This window comes from Camelus ferus, chromosome X, assembly GCF_009834535.1.
Source record: "Camelus ferus isolate YT-003-E chromosome X, BCGSAC_Cfer_1.0, whole genome shotgun sequence".
Classification (NCBI taxonomy): Eukaryota; Metazoa; Chordata; class Mammalia; order Artiodactyla; family Camelidae; genus Camelus; species Camelus ferus.
Window position 1 is genome coordinate 13795825 of NC_045732.1, and position 19598 is coordinate 13815422.

Consider the following 19598-nt stretch of genomic DNA (forward strand, 5'->3'; position numbering starts at 1 on the left):
GTGTGATTCCCCTGACTTCTTTTTCAAGACTCCTTTGGCTACTCAGTTTCTTTCGTGTTTCCAAACAAATTTTAATTATTTTTTGTTCCAGCTCTGTAAGGAATGAGTGTGGAAAACAGAAACAGACTCATATACATAGAATACAAACTCAGGTTTGTCAGGGGGAAGAGGGGTGGGAAGGGACAGACTGGGAGTTTGAAATTTATAGATACTGACAGGCATATGCAGAATAGATGAACAACATTATACTGTATAGCACAGAGAAATATATACAAGATCTTGTGGTAGTCACAGCGAAGAAGGATGTAAAAATGAGTATGTATGTTCATGTATAAGTGAAAAAGTGTGCTCAACACTGCAAACGGACACAACATTGTAAACTGACTGTAAGTCAATAAAAAATATATAAAAAGGAAAGAAAAAAGGAAAGGATGGAAAAGGAAGGAAAGGAGGAAAGGAAGGAAGGAAGGACAGAAGGGAAAGGAAGGAAGGAGGGAGGGAAGTAGGGAGGGAGGGAAGGAAGCAAGAAAGAGGGAAAGATGCAAGGAAGGAAGGAAAGGAGGGAGGGAAAGAGGGAGGGAAGGAAGGAAAGGAGGGAGGGAAGGAAGGAAAGGAGGGAGGGTAGGAAGGAAAGGAGGGAGGGAGGTGGAAAAGAAGAGAAGAGGAGAGGAGAGGGAAGGGAAGGAAAGGAAGAGTTTGGAAGTGTTCCTTCCTCTGCAATTTTCTTGACTAGATTCAGAAGGATAGGCATTAACTCTTCTCTAAATATCTGGTAAAATTCACCTGTGAAGCCATCTGGTCCTGGACTTTTCCTTGTTGGGAGGTTTATAATTACTGACTCAATTTCAGTATTGGTGTTTGGTCTATTCATATTGCCTATTTCTTCCTGATTCAGTCTTGGCAAACTACCTTCCTGAGAAATTGTCCATGTATTCTATGTAGTCCTTTCTATTGGTGTATAGTTGCTCTTAGTATCCTACTATGATCCCTTGTATTTCTGTGGTGCTTGTTGTAACATCACCTTTTTCATTTCTCATTTTATGAACTAGGGCCCTCTCTTTTTTTTCCTCGGTAAGTCTGACTAAACACTTATCAACTTTTAAAATCTTTTCAAAGAATCTCTTTTTAGTTTCACTGATATTGTCAAGTTTGTTTTGTTTTGTTTTGTTTTAATCTCTATTTCATTTACTTCTGTTCTGATCCTTCTGATTTCTTTCCTTCTACTACTTTGGGTTTTGTTTGTTCTTCTTTCTCCAGCTGCTTTAGGTGTAAGGTTAGTTGGTTTATTTGAGATTTTTCTTGTTTCCTGAGGTAGGCTTGTATTGCTACAAACTTCCCTCTTAGAACTGCCTTTGCTGTGTCACAGAGGATTTGGATCATTGTGATTTTGTTTTCATTTGTCTCAAAGTATTTTTTGATTTCCATTTTGGTTTCTTCCATGATTCATTGGTTTTGTAGTTTTTGTAATTTTTCTTGTAACTTATTTCTAACATTATAATTTGTGGTCAGAAAAGATACAATTTTTCAGGAGAAACTCTATAGGCCAGAATTTTAATTTTCTTAAATTTGTTGAGGCTTGCTTTGTGGGTCAGCATGTGATCAATTCTGAAGAATGTTCCATGTGCACTTGAGAAGAATGTATATTCTGTTGCTTTCAGATAAAATGATATATAGATATCTATTAAGTGCATCTGGTCTACTGTGTCATGTAGGGCCTGTATTTCCTTATTGATTTTCTGTCTTTCCATTGATGTAACTGGGGTGTTAAGATTCCCCACATTACTGTGTTATTGTCAATTTCTCCTTTTATGTCTGTTAAAAATTACCTTATATATTCAGGATCTCTTCGTTGCATGCATATATATTTTTAATTGTATATCTTCTTGGATTCATCCCTTAAGCATTATGTAGTATCCTTCTTTGTTTCTTGTAACAGTCTTTATTTTAAAATCTATTTTGTCTAATATAAGTATTGCTACTCCAGCTTTCTTCTGGCTTCTCTTTGCATGGACTATCTATTTATATTCTCTCACCTTCTGAGTGCATGTGTCTCAAGCTCTGATGTTGCTCTCTTGTACACAGTATATGTATGGGTCTTGCTTTTGTATCTATTCAGCCAGTCTATATCTTTTAGTTGGAGTGTTTAATTCACTTACATTTAAGGTAATGATAAGACATATATGTTCCTACTGCCATTTTGGGTGTTTTGGATCTGTTTTTGTAGGCCTTTTTTTTTTTTTTTCCTTTCTCTCTTCCTTTTATTCTCTTTTCTTCTGCTTTGATGACCAAAGACCTTCCTTTAACATTTGCTGTAAAGCTTGTTTAGTGGTACTGAGATCTTCTAAGCTTTTGTTTATCTGTAAAGCTTTTGATTTCTCCATCATAATCCAAACAAGAGCCTTGCTGGATAGAGTATTCTTGGTTGTAAGTTTCCCCCTTGCATCACTTTAAATATATCATGCCACACTCCCTTTTGGTCTGTAGAGTTTCTCCAGAAAAATTGGCTCATGATCTTGTGGGAGCTCCCTTGTATGTTATTTGTTGCTTTTTTTCTTGCTAATTTTAATACTTTCTCCTTATCCTTAATTTTTGTCAATTTGATTGCTGTGTGGGTTGGTGTGTTCCTCTTTGGGTTGATCCTGTGTGGAAATCTCTGTACTTCCCAGAAGTGGGTGACTGTTTCCTCTCTCAAATTAGGGAATTTTTCAGTGATTATCGCTCTGAAAATTTTCACAGGTCTATCTCTCCCTCTTGTCTTTCTGAGACCGTTATAATGCAAATATTATTGACACTCATGTTGTCCCCGAGTTCTCTTAAACTATCCTCATTTCTTTTCATTCTTTTTTCTGTTCTGCAGTAGTGATTTCCACTCATCTGTCTTCTGGCTCATTGATCTGTTCTTCTGCCTCATTTAGTCTATTCTTGGTTTCTTCCAGTGTGTTATTCATTTCAGTGATTTTATTCTTCAACTCTGTTTGAGTATTCTTTGTATTTTCCAGCTCTTTGCTAAAGACTTCACTCGGTGCATCTGTAATCCTCTTGAGTTCTCTGAACATCTTGGCCATCGTTGCATTAAACTCTTTGTTGGATTGTCTATCTCCTCATCCTTTACTTGTTCTAGGATTTTAACTTTTGCTTTGGGCTAGAAGATATTCCTCCGCCACCTCATGTTGTCTGTCTTTATATTTGTATTTTTATTTAGGTTTAGTTACATTTCTCGACCTTGGAGAGTTTGCCCTCTGTGGGTGATGCCCAGCAGTACACTCCTCTTTTTATAATCCAAGGACTAGGGTTCGACCGGTCCCAGTGTAAAGTCTGGCCTGTGTTTGTTGATTCCTTTTATGGGCTTTGGGACTGATGCTTTCTTATTTCTGCTATCTGTCCCCTGGTGGATGAGGCAGGGCTAGAAGTTTATGTTCCCTGGTGGATGAGGCTGGGCAGCGGGAGCTGGTGCTTGCCCACTGCTGGGTGAATCTTGGTCCTAGACTTCTGGTGGGTAGGGCCATGTCAGGCAGTGTTTGTGGCTCAGGAAGTCTGCTGATGTGTGTGGGATTGTGTTCCCACCCAGAATGTTTTTTGGCCTGAGGATGCCCAGCCTATAAGGCTACAGGCTGTTAAATGGGACTAGGTCTTGGTGCTAATGATCCAATCAAGATGTCAGCCTCCACGAAAGCTCATGTAGTTGAACACTCCTGGAATGTCTGCCACCAGTTTTTATTTCCCCTAATGACCCACAGCTGTCCCCTAACTTCCCAGGACACATTCCCTGGGTCAGATACAGGTTCCTAGAAGTCACTGCCTCATGACACAGTGCTTAAGAGATCCTGTACACGTTTCCCAAGAGAATGGAGTCTCTGTCTTCCCTAGTCCTGTAGGCTCCTGAAGTTAGGCCTTCAAACCCAGATGTCCTGGGATCTCATCCTCCTAAGGACAGAATTCCGGGCTGGGGAGCCTGAAGTAGGGTTTAGAACTCTCTGTCCTGTGGGAGGGCCTCTGTGATTTAATTATTCATCAGCTTGTGGATCGCCCACCTGAGAGGTATGAGGCCTGATTATATTGCAAGCACACCCCTCCTACCATTCCGCTGGGGTTCCCTCTTTGTTTCCAGTTGAAGAAAGCCTTACACAGAAAACCACATCCAAATAATTTGAGCAGGTGATACCTCCTAATCTACAAATAAATAAGAAGAAAAACAACAAAAAATAAAACCATTTCTCTGGAAAACTTATTTAATCCTCTATTGGTCAGAATTGCAAACAACTAGAAATAAATTTCTGGTACAGCTTAAATAGCTGTCAAAATTCCCTCAAATTTTCATTTATTTAGAATCACAGTTACTCAAAAACAATGGAGTAAAACATTAAAAGAAATACATAAATCTTCCTTACACCAATGTGAATGCATATAACGCTATCACCTGACTTCTCTCCAGAAAATTTGCAAGCCAGAATGGAGTGGCATAACATAGTCAAAGGCCTGAAAGGAAAGAAATGTTAAGGAACTACTCAATATTTGAAAAGCAAGAAAAAAAATGGCAATAAGTACATACCTATCAATAATTACTGTAAATGCCAATGGACCAAGCACTACAAATAAAATACATAAAGTGGCTAAATGAATGAAAAAATAGGACACAGGTATAAGCCCCTTGACGATTTTCAATTCAGAGCTAAAGACACACACAAGGACTGAAATTAAGCAGTGAAAGGTATTTATTCAAATGGAAATTTGAAAATGGGGGAAGTAATAATCATATTAGGCAAAACAGACTGAAAACAAAGTAGAAGACTTTAACACACAACTTACTTCAGGAGACATATCATCTGAAAAAATAATCAACAAGGAATCTGTGGTCTTAAATGCAACAACAGGCCACCAGGACTTAATAGACAACTACAGGATTTTCCACATAAAAACATCATGATGCATACTTCAGGAGAGTTCACAGGCTAGGGTACAAAAGAAATCTCAAATTTTTTAAGAGGACAGAAATCATATCACATTTTTTTTCCAACCACAATGCTATAAAACTAGAAATCAAATACAAAAACAAAAAGGACAAAAGAACAAACACACAGAGTCTAAACAGGCTACTAAAAAACAATGGATCAATGACAAATTTAAGAATGAAATTAAAAAAATACCTCAAGACAAATCAAAATGAAAACACAACCTCCCAAAAATCTATGGGATACAGCAAAATCAATTCTGAGGAAAATTCATAGTGATTCAGGCTTACCCCCACAAAAAGAAAAATCTCAAACAATCTAACCTGCTATCAAAAGGAATTAGGAACAAAAGAACAAACTCAAAAGAAAAAAAGTAATAATACATATCAGAGGAAAAATAAACATTATAGATACCGACAAAAAAAAAAAAAAAAAGATCAATAAACCAAGAGCTGTTTTTTTTCCTAAAGAGACAAATGAAACTGATAAACCTTTGCTAGGCTCACCAAGAAAAAAGCAGAGAAGACCCAAATTAACAAAATTAGAAATAAATAATAGATAATCTTAACAGACTAATCAGTAGCAGTAAAATTGTAGTTGTAACTTTAAAAACATCCAACAAACAAAAGCCCAGGACTGGATGGCTTGAAGGGAGAACCATACCAACATATAAAGAATTATTCCCTATCCCTCTCAAACTATTCCAAATTACTGAAGAGGAGGGAACACTCCCAAATTCAGTCTTTGAGGCCAACATTACCCTGATACTAAAACCAGACAAAGACACTACAAAACAAACAAACAAAGAAACAGAAAACAGAAGAAGAGGAAGCAGAAGAAGAAGATTCTTACAGGTCAACAAGTTTGATGAATATAGATGCAAAATCCTCAGCAAAATATCAGCAAACCAAATTCAACATTAAAAGAAGGGATCATATACCAGGATCAACTGGGATTTATTCCAGGGTCACAAGGATGGTTCAACATATGTATATCAATTAATGTGATACACCACATTAACAGAAATCACATGACCATCTCAAGGGAAAAGCATCTGACAAAACTCAGCATCCATTCATGATAAAAACTTTCATCAAATTGGTTTAGGGGGAACCTATCTTAATATAACAAATGCCATTTTCAACAAACCCACAGTCAACATCACACTCAACAGTGAAAAGCTGAAAGCGTTTCCTCTAAAATGAGATATAATACAAGAAGGCCCACTCTCACAACTTCACTTAAAGTCTTAGCCACAGCAATCAGACAAGAAAAAGAAATAAAAGACATCTAAATCAGAAGGGAGGAGATAACACTGGCATTATTCGTGCATGTCATGATAGTCCATGGAGAGGACTCCAGAAACTCCATACAAAAAACTATTAGAATAAGTTAATTCAGCAAGACTGCAGGGTATAAGGTTAATTATACAGAAATCTCTTGCTTTTCTATACACTAATAATGAAATGCCAGGAAAAGAAAGCAAGAAAACAATCCTGTTTAAAACTGCATCAAGAAGAATTCAATATCTAAGAATATATTTAACTGAGAAGGTGAAAGACCTATACTCTGAAAACTACAGAACTCTGATGAATTAAGCATGATGCAAAGAAATGGAAAGATGTCCCAAGTCCTTGCATGGGAAGAATTAATATTATTAAAATGGCCACACTACCCAAAGCAATCTACACATTTAAAGCAATGTCTATCAAGATATTCGGGACATTTTTCACAGAACTAGAACAAATAATCCTAAAGTTTATGTGGAACCAGAAAAGACCCCAAGTTTCCACAGCAATCTTGAGGGAAAAAAAAGAACAAAGATGGAAGTATCTTACTCCCTGACTTCATACAATACGACAAGCTACAGTAATCAAAGCAGCATGGTACTGGCTCAAAAACAAACACATAGATCAATGGAACAGAACAGAGAGCCCAGAAATAAGCCCCCACACTTACAGTCAATTAATCCATAACAAAAGAGGCAAGAACGTGCAACTGAAAAGAGACAGTCTCCTCAACTAGTGGTACAGGGAAAACTGGGCAGCTACACGTAAAAAAAAAAAAAAAAGAAAGAAAGAAACTAGAACATTCTCTAAAACTGTGTCCAAGAATACACTGAAAATGGATTAAAGACCTAAATGGAAGCCCAGATATCATAAAACTCCTAGAAGGAAACACAGGAAGAACACGCTGACACAAATCGTAGCGGTATTTTTTTCTGGATGTTATCTGCTAAGGCAGTGGAAATAAAAGCAAAAATAAACAAATGGGACCTACTCAAACTTATGAGCTTTTGCACAACAAGGGAAATCATCAACAAAACCAAAAGACAATCAACAGAAAGGGAGAAAATATTTGCAAATGATGTGGCTGACAAGTGGTTAGTATCCAAAATACATAAACAGTTCATATAATGACAAAAAAACAAACAACCCAAGCAAAATTCGGTCACAAGATCTAAACAGACATCTCTCCAAAGAAGATCAACAGGCACATGAAAAGACAGCTACCATCGCCAATTATTGGAGAAATGCAAGTCAAAACCACAGCGAGGTATCACCTCACACCAGACAGAATGGCCATCGTTAAAAAGTCCACAAATGATAAACCCTGGAGAGAGTGTGGACAAAAAGGAATCCTTGTGGATCATCGGTGGGAATGTAAGCTGATTCAGGCTTTGTGGAAACCGTATGGAGGGTCTCATAAAACTAAGAATAGCAATACCATATGATCCAGCATGTCCCCTTCTAGGGATGTTTGTTCAGGGAAAAAAAGAAAGGGAAAGGGAAGGGAAGGAAGGAAGGAGAAAGAAAGAGAGGGAGGGAGAGAGAGAGAGAAAGAGGGAGAGAGGAAGGAAGAAAGGGAGGAAGGAAGGGAGGGAAGGGGAAAGAACAGACACTAAGTTGAATAAGCACATACATCCCAACATTCATAACATCACTATTTACCGTCATCAAGATATGGGGCAACTTAAGTGTTCATCAACAGATGAAGGGATGAAAAAGATATATGTAAATACAAGGGAATGCTTCTCAACCATAAGAAAGAATGAAATTTTGCCATTTGCAACAGTGTGGATGGACCTAGAGGCTATTATGCTTACTGACAAAAATCAGATGCAGAAAGACAAATACTGTATTTTATCACTTGTGTGTGGAATCTAAAAATAAAACAAGCTAGTGAATGTAACAAAACAGAAACAGACTTGCAGCTACAAATAATAAACAAATAGTAGTTACCTGGGGGAGACAGGAGGGACAGGCAAGATAGGGGTAGAATATTAAGAGATACAAACTGCTAGGTATATAATAAACAAGCTACAAGGCTATACTGTACAGCATAGGAAATACAGCCATTATTTTGTAGTAACTTAACTCAATTTAATCTATATAAATTTTGAATCACTATGTTGTACATCTAAAACTAAAATACTTTAAAGCACTACAGTTTAATAACAATAAACTTAAAAATTGAGAAGATTGTTTTGTGTCATGACCTGAAATGTGCTTGTTTATGTCCTCCCTTCCCCAGCTGCTCGGACACTCCCTGAGGGCAGGGACCTCTCCTCTGTTAGGCTCCACCATATCACTGTGCCTGGGCACAAGGTGGGAACCTGATAAATATTTGCTAAAGGATGGTAGTGAATGACCATCGATTCCCATGTGGAAGGCTAATCCCCTGTCTGTGTGTGATTAGAAACTTTATGAAGCTGCCTCTCCAGAGTGAAGTTCGGGCTTTGCAGATAACCTAGCAGAGATGTCTCTTAAAGTCGTGCGTGCTCACTGGAGGAGCCAGGCAACTCACAGCTAGCATAGGAGCAGGTGTCGTCCTCACACATTTTGTGCAGCTGCTGATATTCCTCCTGAGCCAGCTCGAACCGCTGCTGCTTAATCTGGTAGATTTCTTTCTTGGCATTGAGAGCCTCCTGGGCTACAATTAAGTACTCCTTCAGCATCCGTTCCTGCTCTCGTCTCCATTGTTCTCTGGGGTCCTCAATCTGGGTAAGCTCTGAAATGAAAAGGGTAAGGACATAAGTGACTTCCAGTAAAATCTTTAGGTTGACCAATAATTGCACAGTTATGTTACTGGTTGATATGAAAACTAATTAACTACCAGGATGTTCATTATGGAAGCGTCTGCATAAGGAATCTTCCCAAAGTGTGGATCATCTTCTATTTACATTCCCACCGCTTGGAGGAGACCAAAGCTCTGTAGATATGGAACACTTCCTTGGAGGGCAAGATGATGTCAGACAATTGTTCACACAGTCAGTAAATATGGGTGGACATGAACCCAGAGGAACTTGTCACTGTCAAACTAAGGGATGCATCCAATCTTCTTCTCCCTGACTTGTCCAACCTGGTTACTGTCAGCTCTGCTGTCCCTGTGACTAGCTTGCTCCCTCCCCTTCCCCCCATGCCAGACCACGTCCTTCTGCCTTCTTCATGGACTTCCTCGTCTCCTCCTGCCATAAATCCCCCCATTTTCCCCTGGCTTTCTCATTCGACCAGCTCCTGGAAGGACTCATGCCTACCTCTGGCTCCAACCTGTCTTAAGCCCCATATTTTCCTTCCAACTCGCTTCCAGCTACATCTCACCTGAACTGACCTAAAGTAATTCAGAGTCAATTGTCCAAAACATGAGCAAGCAGGGTTTACGACAGATGCGCCAGAATGGGTTCCAGGCCTCAATGGCAAGCAGGCAGGCTTTCCAAAAAGGTCGTGTCAGCTAAATGCCTGTGCCATACCATCACACCACCTGGGCCCAGAGAGGTAAACCCTGGTGAGGAGACCCTGGTGCCCCTGTGCCCAGCAGCTTTCACCTGCTGGGGTGACCAACCTGTAGCTGGGAAGACAGCCCACATGACCAGACAACCACACACAAGCAGATGAGGGCACCAGCCGGGCCAGGGGGAGGGCTGCCCTCATGGAGCACTGCACCCTGTCCACTGGGCAGTGGGTCCGCCTAGAAGCCCTCGTGCCATGTGGATAACCGCCTGGGAGGGCAGCAGGACTGAGGCAGTACTCATCCTGCTGCCCAGTCCTTAGGTAGGAGCTGCAATCAAGGGGAAGCCGAGTGTATGGATCGGAAACCCCACAGGCCTGGACAGAGACAGGAAGGCTCGCCATGTAGGTTCCTTAACGCTGAACTGAGGAGGCCGGCCAGCCAGTGACAATGCGGGAGTCAGTCCTACAAGCACCAGCCTGGCCCGATCACACTATGGGGACACAAGGAGCCATGAGACCGAGTGAGGGAGGAGCTTCACACTCACACGGCGTACACTGTGCATCCTCCCAGCCTCTCCCACACTTAATAACTCCAAGGACAGAAAGCACACTAAGGGAAACTTCATGTCCCCAGTAGTAATGACAATGGCAGGAACACTGAGGGCAGCTAGAACAAAAATGGGAGAGAGAGAAAATGTGAATCTGAGAGAGGAATGGGTCTCCAGCTGGCACTCCGTGAAGGACATAAAAATTAATTGTGGCACTTCACTTACTTTTTATGTGGTCCATGTAATAAATTCCAACTTGTTTATCATATACAGTTTCCCATCCTAAAGGAAGTTCATCTCCAACACAATCAGCAAAGGTCAATGGCTTTGTTAACCTAACAGTAAAGTAATGAAGATAATTTTGAAATTCGAGAAAATTTGCATACGAACAATCAACTCTATAATTAACTTTTAATATAAAATTGTATTACTAGTGTAATTAATTGCCTGCTTCAATATTTTATTAAAAATATAGTTCACAAGTTTCTAGAGGAAAAAGAACTACATTAGTGCACTCACAAATAAAAGAATTAAAATCTCAAAACCAATTTTTAAGTAGAGTGAAATATATACTGACAGTTGCAATAAAACTGTTAAACCACCATTTTTTTTCAAAGAACTATATTTAATAATATGAAAAAGAAATGGTGCTATCTAAAACAGTAGAGTACTTTTCTTCTCATTCCCTGTGATATTTTTATCCACTGGAAACTTTGAATATTTATACTTTAAACATGAATACTGGCTTAAAGTTACATAAATTTCTGTATAACATTTTAAATAATGGCTAATTAAATACCTAATAAATTCAATTTTAACCATGACTAAATTACAAAAGCACAAAATATTAGCAAACTTTATACAGTAACATAATCAAAACAGAAAAAGATAGACAGAAAAAGATAGAGCCAATAAACAACTTTTGTGAGGCTCCAGAATGTAAGATGAACATATGAAATACAGCCAAAATTTGTTTAATAAGCTTAAAAGAGTATCATCTAAAATTTTTTGAATTACTATGTTATATACCCGAAATGTAATACTGTAAATCAACTCTATTTCAGTATTAAAACAAAAAAAGAAAAAGAAAAAAATGATACACATTAACAGAATGAAGAATTAAAATCTCTATCTGTAAAAAATATTTTAAAATTTAACACCTTTTCATACTAAAAAGCATAAACAAACTGGGTATAGCCTTAATGATAAAGCTATCACTGCTAACATCATAATGGTGAAAAGTGAAAGCTTCTCCTCTAAAATCAGATAAAGACAAGGATGCCCACTCTCACTACTCCTGTGCAAAATAGTATTGGAAGTCCCACAATTAGGGGAACAAATTAGGCAACAAAATAAATAAACACATAAAAGGTATCCAAGTCAGAAGGAAAAGAAGTAACTTCTTTATGTGCAGATATCATAGATGATACGTGGAGATATAAAGAATAATACTCCACCAGAAACCTGTTAGAACAAGTTAATGAATCTAATAAAATGGCAGGATAAAAAATAGCCATACAAAAGCCAGTTGTGTTTTTATACCAAACAATGAAATATCTGACAGTGTCTTTCAAATCGTTTACAGCAGCATAAAAACAGTGATAAATATCGTCGATGAAATCAAGTTCTGTGCACTGAAAATATGTAAGATATTCTTTGAAAAAAATTTGAACATACAAATGAATTAAAAGATGTATCTTATTCACACTGTCAAAAGAATTAATATTAAGATGATAACAACACCCAAATCCATCTATGGATTCAATGCTATTCCTACCAAAATCCCAATCACAGAATAAAAACAATTTTAAAGTATGGAGTCAAAACAGATCCCAAATAGACAAAGCATTCTTTATAAATAAGAACAAAGCTAGAGCGTCACATTTCCAGGTTTCAATGTAAAATTCAAAGCTAATCAAAACAATATGGTTCTGGCACAAAAAGTAACATAAAGATCAATTAAATAAATTAGAGATCCCAGAAATAAAACACATGCTTAAATGGTCAACTAATATCTGACAAAGGAGTTAAAAATTCTTAATGTAGAAAAGATACAGTCTCTCCCAATGTTGTTGGGAAAATAAACTTGTAAAGGAATGAAACTGTACACCTGTATTACACTACTCACAAAAATTAACCCAATATGGATTAAGTTAAATTTAAGAACAAAAATCCTGGAACTCTATAAAGAAAATAAAGAAGGAAAGTCCTTGATACTGGTTTTGACAACAGTTTTTTTTCGACATTAACACCAAAAGCATAAGTAACAAAAGCAAATTAAATGAGTGGAGCATGTCAAAATACACAGGAAAAAAAAGATAACAGAGCTACCACAGGATGCAGCAATCCCACTTTTGGGTATATATTAAAGGGAAATAAAATCAAATCTCAAAGAGATACACACTCATATGTTCAGTGTAGTATTACTCACTGTAGCCAAGAGAAGGAAACATGTAAAAAGGTCATCAATGAATGATGGTTAAATAAAATTTGGTATGTGCATTCAATGAAGTGTTATCTACACATTAAGTAAAGGAAATCTTGCTATTTACAACAACATGGATGGACTGTGAGAGTGTTATGCTGGGTGAAATAAATCAGACAGAGAAAAGACAAATATTGTTTGATATCACTTACATTCAGAATCTAAAAACAGCAGCTCATAGAAACAGGGAAGAGAATGGTGGCTGTCTGGAGCCAGAGGGTAAAAGGAAATGGGGAGCTATTGGTCAAAGGGTCCAAACTTCCAGAACGAAGTTTTGGGGATCTAATTCTTTTGTACACCCAAAATTCACTCAGTGTTATGTGTCAATTATAACTAAATAAAGCTCAAGGTAAAAAGCACTCCTTTAGAGGGGAGGAAAATAATATAAGTCAGGCCTGTGCAGTGTAGCAGGAGGCAGCAGTGTATTCTCCACTGAGGAGGAGCTGGGCAGAGGAAGGAAGCAGCACATTAGAGTTTAAACTTCAGCAGCAGCAATGGAGCCCATGGTTCCCGTATGCCCTGTGGTTTCTTTCACCTCTGTGCCCAGTCCAGGGGAACATGCCAAAATGGCAACCAGTAACTACTTTGGATTCACCCAGTGAAGGGTGGCAGCAGTGGCTGCAGCCCAGCATAGCTAGGAGCCAGTCTCAGGTGGAGCCTACTCTCAGTTGGCAGGCCGTGCTCCAGTAGCTGTTGTTGCTTTATAGAGGTTACCCCATTGAACACACAGCAACCAACTATGATTATATCCAGAGGCAACAAGAAGTACCTCCACCTCCCCATCCCCCCCAGCTACTACACAAAACTACCAGGACTAATAGTCATATGTAAGATCTAGAGCTCCTGCGGTACATTGTAATAGTAAGCAGCACTACCAACAACCGATAGCAAGTGCTGCTGCTGTAGCTGCTGCTGCCCAGCCTCAGCCTTCTGTTGCTGAGACCTACTATCAGACAGCCCCTAAAGCACGTTACAGCCAAGGTGCAACTCAGTATACACAAGTCCAGGAAACAAGGGACAAGTGACAGTCATAAAACCAGCCACACCAAGTCCAGGTACCACTACTTTCTCCATTTGTCCTGTACCCTCCATCTTACAGCCAGTAGCAGCCACAGCTACTGTGGTGCCATCCTGTACCTGGAGCGCTACTTATAGTATGAGAGCAGCTACTCATCTGGTATGTCTTATTCAGGTTATGAAACAGAAGTTTGTTCGGCTATATCCTCCTACTACTAACAACAGCAGCAATAGAAACAGGCAGTAGCATCAGCTGACGCTACTGCTCCTGCTGCTGCAACAGCTGCCTGGACAGGGACCACCTTTACTAAAAATGCAGCATTCCAAAATAAATAACTGAAACCTAAACAGCCTTCCAAACCACCCAAGATTCACTATTATGATGTCCATAAGTTGGGGTGTGCTGGACTAAAGACATAAAGAGCATTCAGAAAGACAGAAACATTGGGGGAAAAAAAAGAAAAGAAGCCACACTGAAAGCCTCACAGAATATCAGCACCAACAACAACTCTACTCATGTTTCTGTCTTTCTGAATCAGCTATAGTGTGAGCTCTGCAGTGTGTCTTGTAGAAGCAGATGATGCCCTATGCTGCCCACATTCATGGTGCTAAGCATCAAATGAAAGAGGTTAAACTACAGACAAAACTGGGGGACAAATGGGAAGAACCCATTCCTTCAACAGAACCAAATGTTGTTAGCCAAGCTACTTTTTCAACAGCTGTGTCTGCTTCAAAACCGACTGCCTCTCCAAGCACTGCAGCAAGCAGTCATACTGTGAATATATCATCAATTGTAACCTCTTCAGTGAAAGGTCTTACAATTACAGGAATCTCATCTCAATGGCACAGCCAACACTAAAGTATCAGCAGTGCCTGCGAATATGGCTGCCAAGAAGACATCTACACCCAAAATAAACTGAAGGTAACAAATTGCAATCAACAGGAAATAAAACCGAAGACGTAAAAGTGAATGTGTTAAAAGCACTGTTGTCACTTCTGTACAGATTCCAGAAGTCAAGCCAGACACAGTGTTATTAGAACCAGTCACACTTCCCATCTCTTGCTACTTTGCAGAGTGATGTGCAGCCAGTGGGCCATGATTATGTGGAGAAGGTATGAAATGATGAAAGAAAAATAATTCACTTCCATTGCAAATTATGCAGGTGCAGCTTTCATGATCCCAATGCTAAGTAGATGCACTTAAAAGCATAAAGACACAGACTTCAATATTAAAAAAAAAAAAAAAGTAAATCTAGACTTGTAAGTAGAAGTAAAACCTCATAGCTAAGTAAGAAAGATTCAAGAAGAGAAAATAAGGGAGCAAATTCAGAAGGAGGAGTACTGCACAAAAAGAAAAGAGGAAAGTGAAATGAGACATTATGAGGAGGACATATACTGGAGAAAAATGTAGGAAGAACAGTATCATTGGGGTGATTGCTGCCAAATGCCTAATGGGGCCTATCCTCATGGTCCCCCATGGCCAGTAGGCCTTCTAGGAGTCTGACCAGGCACACCTTCTCAGCTACAAGGGCCCACACTGTTATGCCATCCTGATTCATCTGATGACCCTTATGTAATTAATGCAACCATTTGTCCAATTGAAGAGGAATTATAAGCAGTTCAGAAAATTGTTTGTATCTCTGAACATGCTTTAAAACTTGTTTCAGACACTTTGAATACGACAAAAGCAAGAGCAAAGAGGGAGATGACAAAAAAAAAAAAAAAGAGGGTGGACAGAACTTTATAAGCACTTTTGTGAGTGGGAGTACTGTCAAAAGGATTATTTCTCCAAGGAGACAGAAATGTCCACCTTGTTTGTCTGTGTTCAGAGAAACCTTCAAAGTCATTATTAAACTGTAGTGCAGAAAACATACCCAAACAGATTGCTATTATAAGTCCTGAGAAGTATGACATAAAATGCGCTGTTTCTGAAGTGGGAATAATTTTCAATTCATGTGTGGAACCCAAAATGTAAATCACTATCATCCAGACATCTCCAATTATCTGAGAAGAGAACATGAGGGTAGGAGATGTAACCTCAGGTATAGTGAAAGACCCACCAGATGTCTTGGAGAGGCAAAAATGCCTTGATGCTCTAGCTGTTCTACACCACACTAAGTGGTTCAAGGCTAGAGTTAGTCTGCAGTCCTGTGCGATTATCATATGTATCCTCCAGGACCTCTGTCAGTGAGTTCCAATTTGGTCTGATTTTCCAAGTGGGGCCATGGAGTTATTCACAGAGAAAGCAATCAGTACTGCTGCTAGTCCTCAGAGCCCTGAAGAAGATGCACTGAGAAGAGTTTTTGATTGCATTTCTTCAGGCGTATTCTTAAAGGTAGTCTGGCTCTTAAAGAAAGTCTGGACTTTCGGATCCATGTGGGAAGTATCCCTTTGATACCTTGACAACAATGATTGAGCAGCAGTGTGAAGACATCACATCCAGTGTGCAATATGCATTGAGACTCCTTGCATTCCACAAGATACACAAAGTTCTAGGCTTGGATCCACTACCCCAAGTGAGCCAAAGTTTTAGGCTTTAACATCCACAATAATAGGAAAAAAGAACAGATAGCAATGGAGTTGATGGATTTGAAGCCGAGAGGAAAAAAGATCGTAACTTTTTTAAAAGGTTCTGTAAATCTGCAGTGATAAAAACAAGTGTCCATTCCCTGGCTGATTTTCATTCATCATAATGTCTCCTTTGAAAAGATTATCAAGGATTTAAAGAATAATAAGGAAGAAACAAGTTTTTCTATGACATTAAAATCTTAATGTACAGTGTTAGGTATTATATGAACAGAAAGACACTCAAAAAAAATTGTACTCCAACTAGGGGAAAACAGTGGTTCTGATTTTTTCCCCATTATTTTGGTTTTATTTACTGGTTGCCCTAGCTCATCTACATTTGTGTGTTTTATTAACCAGTCCTATTAAATCTTTACTGTTCTTAATGAAGTATTTGTGCTTCAGTTGCTATGTGTAATTTAATATTTTTATTTAGAGGTTTGTTTGTTCTTGGACACTAGTTGTTACTTTGCATTATAGATATCCTTTACCCCTTCTTAATATTTTCCAGCAGTATGTTTTTTGTAACATGAGGCTGCAGAATTTTTTTCTTTTGTTTTGTTATTCTGTATGTGACGGGTTATAACACAAAAAGTTATCCTGCCATGTAAGTGCTCAGAACTGAATGTTTCTGCAGATCTAGTGGCATTTTGTCTCTCTATGTGATATATAAAGATGCAAATAACACAGATTTCTGTTAATCTAATCACGTTTGCTGTTAGTTGTGCACTAGCAGTATACAAGCTAATATATACTATATGGTTTTGCAACAGTTTTAAAGCCTCTGCGTAATTGGTAACAAAAATGCATGACATTTTCATTTTCAATAGACTTTTAAAATTATAATTTTAGATTTGACATGTAAAGAATAAATAATATAGATCAGAAAGGAAAATCATTAAAGAAGTATGTGAAATAAAATTTAAAATTTTAAGCACATGAAAAGGTGCCCCTCCCATTTCATATGTTTTCAAGGAAATGGAAATTAAAACAACACTGAGGTATCAGGATCGCCAAAATCTGGAATTCTAACACCAAATGCTGCTGAGGATATGAAGCAACAGGAACTCTCTTCCACTGCTAGTGGGAACACAAAATGCTGCAGCCACTTTGGGAGACAGTTCAGCAATTTTTTACAAAATGAAACATACTAAACATGCCAATCCAGCATTCTTACTCTTAATATTTACCCAAAAGATTTTAAAACATACCCATAGAAAAAACTGCACAGGATGTTTATAGTAACTTTATTCATAATTGACAAAACCTAGAAGCAACCAAAATGTCCTTCAATAAATAAATGAATAAATAAACTTTGTTACACCCAGACAATGAAATATTATCCAGTGCCAAAAAGAGATGAGTTTTATCAAGGCATGAAAAGAACTTAAATGCATGTTACAAAGTGAAATAAGCCAATCTAAAAACTCTTCATGCTGCACAATTCCCATGATATGATGTTCTAGAAAAGGCAAAACTACAGAGACAGTAAAATGATGACTCTGGCGCAGGAGGGGAAAGGTGAGAGGTGCTAACAAGTTGGATAGGGGGAATGAAAGATTCAATCCCCAGTACCTCCATCAAGATAAATAAGTAAATAAGTAAACCTAATAACCTCCTCTCCCCAAACAAAATAAAACACAACCAAACAAAATAAAAATAAATAAATACAACACAATGGGCCTATCACCAGGCTCATTGCTTCAGGATCCCCAAGTTTTGCCACCATCCTTTATGCCTCAACCAGGGACATGTCACTGGGCTTTGCCTAAGTGTCATTCTCAAACGTTACTTAGGGACGCACTTGCCTTCCTGAACATCTGTTTGCAAAGCCAGGTCCTAGCATCTTCTGCAGGGCACTAATTTTCACAGTGGAGAAATGGGTCAGCAAGCCTGAAAGGAGATGGGAGAACCTGATCGCAGTCAACTCAACTGAGTTAAAAGTCAATGTTACTGAAATCCCAATGAGGATATCAATCAGCTCACAAAACACTAAGAATCATGGCCAAATGCGTCTTTCAATAGTCATGATAAAAACAGTCCTGCTTGATCAGCTGAGCCAGTGTTTAGATGCTACCTCCTGTAAATCGGCATTCATTACCCAAAGTAATGGATTAGTAATAATGCTAACATTTCTACAAAACCCCCACTTCGTTTTCCTCTTGGGCACATAGAAAGATCACATTTCCCAGCTTCCTGCACGGCTGAGTGAAGTCATGTGACCAGGCTATGGCCGGCAGGCTGTAGGCAGAGATAATGTGTACCCCTTCCAAGCTTGTCCTGTAAGCTCCTTGCAGGACCCTCCATGTTCTCTCGTGTCCTTTGCCTGACGGCCAAAAACAAACAGCACAGCGGAGGAAGGTTGCTATGGTCTAAATATCTGTGTCCCCCTTGAAATTTGTATGTTGAAATCTTATTGCCCAATTTGAAGGTATGGGGGGTAGGACCTTTGGGAAGTGTCACAGTCATGAGGGTGGAGCCCTCAGGAATGGGATTAGTGCCCTTACAGAGAAGGCCCCAGACAGTTACCTCCCACCCTCTCACCTTGTGAAGACACAGTGAGGAACTGCTGGCTCTGAACCAGACAGAAGGCCCTCACCAGAGCCTTACCATGCTGGAACCTTGATCTTAGACTTTCAGCCTCCATAAGTGTAGGGAAAATTTTCTGTTGTTTGTAAGCAACCCAGTCTGTGATATTTTCAAATAGCAGCATGGATGGACTAAGACAATAGCAAAGAGTGACTACTTGGGAGAGCCAAACCATGGAGGAAGCCTGGGTCCCTGAATGACTCCATGGATCACAGTATGGAAAGTCCCTTCCCCACACCCATGGCCCATACTGAAATGACATGAGCAAGAAACTTCTATTCTGTTAAACAACTGAGATTTTGAGCTGTTTTTTAAAAGTCAGATGGCTGACCTATTTGGAGATCGGAAAAAAGGAGAGAAATAATCAGAATCTGTGAAAAGTCTGAATATTTATCTTACTTGGTTATGTGAGCATCTTTAGTGATTCAGAACATATGAGCCAAGCACAGACATTATTTGGAGAGGGTTGGATTGTTCATCCTTCCTCTGGAGTCTGGAGGTAGAAGGGGTAAAAAGGATCACTATCTATTTTTCTGTTATTGACAGCACTTATCACTTTGTAGTGTAATCATTATTTGACATGGCTGCCTCCCCTACCAGTCTGTGAGTTCCTTGAAAGAAAAGATGCTGTTTCTCTAACTCATCTTTTCAAGTCAGAGCCCTCACAAACAACAAGCCTTCATTGAACTGTTTGCTAAATTCATCAGGCCAATTC

At 38.9% G+C, this 19598-nt stretch overlaps 2 pseudogenes; both read left to right on the top strand.

Moving 5' to 3' along the window:
* Positions 1 to 13169: 13169 nt before the first annotated feature.
* Positions 13170 to 14040, top strand: LOC116661816 (annotated as a pseudogene).
* Positions 14041 to 14613: 573 nt separating this feature from the next.
* Positions 14614 to 16422, top strand: LOC116662192 (annotated as a pseudogene).
* The last annotated feature ends 3176 nt before the right edge of the window (positions 16423 to 19598 follow it).